Source organism: Arvicanthis niloticus, chromosome 12 (genome assembly GCF_011762505.2).
Source record: "Arvicanthis niloticus isolate mArvNil1 chromosome 12, mArvNil1.pat.X, whole genome shotgun sequence".
Taxonomy (NCBI): domain Eukaryota; kingdom Metazoa; phylum Chordata; class Mammalia; order Rodentia; family Muridae; genus Arvicanthis; species Arvicanthis niloticus.
Genome location: NC_047669.1, coordinates 10,304,866 through 10,310,289, shown reverse-complemented (window position 1 = coordinate 10,310,289; position 5,424 = coordinate 10,304,866). Strand labels below are relative to the sequence as shown.

The 5,424-nt window shown below is 42.3% G+C and overlaps 1 pseudogene; it reads left to right on the top strand.

Moving 5' to 3' along the window:
• The first annotated feature begins 3,651 nt into the window (after nt 1-3,651).
• Nucleotides 3,652-4,718, top strand: LOC117717999 (L-lactate dehydrogenase A chain pseudogene; annotated as a pseudogene).
• The last annotated feature ends 706 nt before the right edge of the window (nt 4,719-5,424 follow it).

Below are 5,424 nucleotides of genomic sequence, written 5' to 3'. Positions count from 1 at the left end.
CGTAGAGATTTTCCCAGAACTACAAACTTTGATGGATTAGGTCTTTGTTTTCATTTTGGCTGGTGGTGCTGCCTGTGTTTAATTTTATGGTCTAAATGGTACTTCATCATGTGGACAGTGTACTAACCTATATTAAGGTACTACCTTAGTACAACTAAGGTGGCTGCTAAGATCTGAGGCCCAGTTACACCTAGTTTGAAAAATCTGTGTCACATATATAGGATATAACCTTGGAAAGGTAAACATGGTTTCTTTCCTCGGGTTTGCTGACTCAGCTGCTCCCCTCCCCTAGGTCGAGAGTGGTCGTAGCTGGTTGTTCACCTTCTCTGAGGCACAGAAAGGAATCCTTTCTTGTTTTGAGCTAACTGCATTCCCTTCCTTAGCTCGAACTCGTTCACTGGAATCTAAGCTCAGAGTACTTCAGAATAGGAATAAGGTCCATCTCGAAATGATTTCTTTAAAGAAGAGATTTGGTGAAGAGCCATCTCTAGGACAGGCCCTCAGATTTGGGCTATCCTTATGAAATCAGGATGCAAACGGAAGACCGAGTGAAGACATTGTGGAAGACAACCATCCACGAGTCAAGAGCAGAAAGAATTCCGAAGGAAGAAATTCCCTGAGGACACCATGATCGTGAAGTTCTAAAAGACAGAGTGACGAGGAATATCTCACCTGGTCTGCAGTACTTCCTGAGCACTCAGCAGCCCCACAACAAGCTATCACACATTGCACGCATCAACTGTAGATGGGCAAGATTCAGATAAATAGCCCTTTTTATTCAAAGCCATTTATAGACAATGGCACAACTCTGCACTCTGGGTGATTGTTACTGTTTAAAGATTCGGATTAGTGAACATTCCAAGTCAGCACACAGCTAGTTGCTTCATTCTTTCAAAAATCCACAGAGTTTTTCGTTGCATGGATGCTTGGTGATTTATTTAATTCTTTCTTTATTAGTTGATTTTAAGTCATTTCCAAAAGAAACAGTTAAAATTGCAAGTCTGAAAACATGAGTTCGATTCCTGCAACACAAATAAAGGTGAAAAAAAAAAAGAGAGAGAGAGAGAGAACAGCCAGGCAGTGGTGGCACACGCCTTTAATCCCAGCACTTGGGAGGCAGAGGCAGGTGGATTTCTGAGTTCGAGGCCAGCCTGGTCTACAGAGTGAGTTCCAGGACAGCCAGGGCTACACAGAGAAACCTGTCTTAAAAAAAACAAAAAAAAAAAAAAAACAAAAACAAAACAAACAAACAACCCCCCCCCAAAGAACAGACTACACAAAGTTGTCTGTGTCATACACACACACACACACATCATGGTATATATACCTTCTTTCTCTCTGTCTCTCTTTCTCTGTCTCTTTGTCTCTCTGTCTCTGTCTCTCCCTCTCTCTCACACACATACATACAAGCATGCCATACACACACATACATATACAAACACATATACACACACATACACCATATACACATATGATATATGATATACACACACAATACACATATACATACATACACACACCATACACACATTGATACACATTTATGCACACACATACACACACACACGCATCCTAATAATAATTCCTAATAATAATATTTTTTAAAAAATCTCTGATGGGGTCAGAAAGCTGGCTTAACAGTTAATAATGTTGGCCACAACCGTCTGTAACTCCAGTTTCAATGGAGCCAACACCTTCTTCTGAACTCCATAGATACTGTACATAATATGATGCACAAAACATACATACAGGCAAAACACTCATACACAAAAATCAATAACTAAATAAAATCTTTAAAAACATAAATTTTATTGTGGGTAACCTTACCTGCATTTCACTTCATATGTTTTTAAGCATGTTATTACGACAACCAATGATGGGTTGGTCAAAGGTAAGTGGGTTTCAAATTTTGATACATATTCTTTTAACTGCTTTTCAAAAGGATTAAAGCTGACTATCTCATCAGTAAATGGTGATTACCAACATATTACGCCATAGAATTTATTAATTATTGCTAGTGTCATAGATTAAACTCATTATGGACATTGTTTGGGTGATGTTTCAATTGTGAGCATTTTTCTCTGACTCCATAGAGGTCTAAGTAGCACAACACTAGCTGGCTTGAGCTACTTGGCATTTCATGTTCCCACTGCCAGTAGAATTTTCCATTCTTTAATGCCACAGGGTGCTTTTCCTGCTCCACAATTTAAATCACCACTACAACGGACACATTCACAATCTTGTGAGTCCCGCTCTTAGGCTGATACAGTCCACAAGGGCAGTGGGAGCAGAGACATTGAACAGGGGGTTCAGAAGCACTGTGTGTATGCACAGTGAATAAACCAGCTGTCAGTAGGCAGATCAACTTCACTTAGGGTGATTAAAGGCTTATAAAGTTTTGGGGGACTGAGGATGGGTAAAGCTCTTTGGCTAGGAGTTTAGGGTACCTGGAATGCCTCATTAGCATGGGGAAGCATTTCAGGAATCTCAGGTGCTGGTTGAACAGGTTTTGCCAGGAGAAAGGAAATTGGTCCTGTAATCTAATTGAGGCTAAGGACATTCCTCAGGTAGAGGTGAATATGGAGCCCTAGAATTTTCTGGACAAGGTCAGAAAAGGAGAAGCCCTGCTAAGCAAGGGAGTTTTCCATAGTGCACTGAGCCCAGAGGCTATCCGGTCTTGGTAGACTTCAACCTTAATTAACAGAGTTTTCCCACAGAATCTAACTCACTTAGGAAATATATGAACAAATATTTGCATGTCCATGTCTATTGGAAATAGCAGGGAAGGCTTCAACGTGGAAATTACATTTAAAGGTACTGATTGTAACCAGCCAGCTAAGACAACACTCTCAGCATGCCTCAGCACATAATATGGAGCCTGGTATACACTTAGGACCCAGAACAGTGCTGTTCTAAGGGAAAGCAGGAAAGAACATTGTTGGCCAGTCTCAGCTTCTGCACAAGTTGCTGAATGAGGAGAGCCACAGTTGCTTCTGGTTCATCCTAGCACCCAGACATGACCAACCCCAAGACCCCTCCGGACTCTCTTCTCTCCAAGAAATCACCTTACAGAAACTCAGATGACCACAAATACCTTATTTAACTTTTAAATTATAGTAAACTCTTACATAGGAAGTTCTAACAATATACAAAATACTATGAAAAAAATACATATAAAGATTAGAATATTAATCCCTAAAAGTAACTACTGTCATATTTTGTAGGAAAGTTTTTCAGAGATACTCCTAAATATATAGTATGAATATTCCAACACACACACAAATTATATAAATATATAGATAGATAGTAGAGATAGATAGATAGGTAGATAGATAGGTAGATAGATAGTAGTTATCACTGAGTATAGATATGGTTTGGGTGTGTTCCTCAATAGTTCTAAGTATTTGAAATTTCTTCCAGAATGTATATTTAGGAGTACAACAGGAGTTGGGTGTGGTATCCTATACCTGTAACCTCAGCATTTAGAAGCTGAAGAGGGAAGATCATGAGTTTGAATTCAATCTGAGCTACATAGGGAGACTCTGTCTCAAAACAACAAGATAAGCTTGTTGGAACTTCAGCAACCTGTGCTGGAGCCACTGTCCCCAAGTCCAGATCATGCTGCCATCCCCCAAAGTTTCAAAGACCAAGATGGCAACTCTCAAGGACCAACTAACTGGTCATGAATCTTCTTAAAGAAGAATAGCACCCCCTGAACAAGATTATACATATATTGTTGGGGTCTATGCTGTTGGCATGGCTTGTGCCATCAGTATCTTAATGAAGGACTTGGCAGATGAGCTTGCCCTGTTGATGTCATGGAAGATAAGATGAAGAGAGAGATGATGGATCTCCAACATTGCAGCCTTTTCCTTAGAACAACAAAAAACAGACTCTTGCAAAGACTATAGTGTGACTGCAAACTCCAAGTGGTCATTGTCACAGTAGGGGTAGAGGGTGGGGGGGTAAGGGGTAAGGAGTAAGTGGGGAGTTAGGGGTGGGAAGGTAGGGGTGGGGGTGGAGACGGTGCGGGGACGGGGCATCAGCAAAAGGGAGAGAGCTGGCTTAATTTGGTCCAGCAAAACATGACATTTTCAAGCTCTTCATTGCCAACGTTGTGAAGTACAGTCCAAACTGCAAACTGCTTGTTGCTTCAAACCCAGGGGATTTCTTGACTTATATGGCTTAGAAAATAAGTGGCTTTCCCCAAAACCAAGTTACCGGAAGTGGTCACAGTCTGGATTCAGCTAGGTCCGGTTACCTGATGGAAGAAAGGCTGGAAGTCCACCCAATGAGATGTTAAGGATGAGTTCTAGGGGACCATGGGCACGCCACTGTGCCTGTGTGGAGTGGCGTGAACGTTGCCTGTGTCTCCCTGAACAGGGATGCAGACAAGGAGCAGTTGACGGAGTCACAAACAGGTGGCTGACAGTGCCTATGAAGTGACCAAACTGAAAGGTTACATATTCCCTGGGCCATCGGCCTCTCTGTAGCAGACTTGGCCAAGAGCATAACGAAGAAGCCAAGGCAGGTGCTCTCTATTTCCACTATAGTTAAGGGGTTCTATGGAGGAAAGGATGCCATCTTTCTCAGCATTCTCTATCCTGGGACTAAATGGAATCTTGGATGTTGTGAAGGTGACTCCTGAGGAGAAGGCCCACTTGAAGAAGAATGCAGCTATGCTCTGGGGGGGACCAGAGATCCCAGCACTTCACTGAGCAGGCTGCAGCAGGATCTCTTTGGAGACCACACACTGTCTCCTCTGAGCTGTGGTTAATGCGGGTTATGTTAAGGTGGCCTGGGAAAAACTACAGTTCCTATGACTCTACCTTGATGTTAAAGTGGTACTTATGTATTGGTAACCTGGTTAATGTGACAGTGCCACTGTCCTCAAGGCACACTGCCAATTATTCCATGAGCCTATTGTGTTGCTGTACTGCATACCCTCATCAAACATGCCTAGGCCAATGAGTTCCCAATTAGTCATATCCTGGCACCAGTGTATAAATGTATTATGCATCTCCTGTGCATAACTGTTCTAAAGGATGTTGTTTTGTGTACGATATGTCTCTATGGTGCACAGTGCAATATTCTGTAAAAAGCACTGTCTACAAATAGATGATGCAAACAACTACCTAAGTGGTCAAGCCAATGAAAACAGCAAATGAACCTTGAACAGGGAGAGACAGGGAGAGACAGGGAGAGACAGGGAGAGAGAGACAGAGAGGAGACAGAGAGAGAGAGACAGAGAGAGAGAGAGAGAGAGAGAGAGAGAGAGAGAGAGAGAGAGAGAGAGAGAGAGCACGCACTTAGTGGATTAACTAGTGTTTAACTGGGGTAGCCAGCACCTGGCATACATTTCTTGTTGCAGTCCTGCTGGCTCAGAATGTCCTGAAAGCTATCCCTGTTTGCTCACCTTTTCCA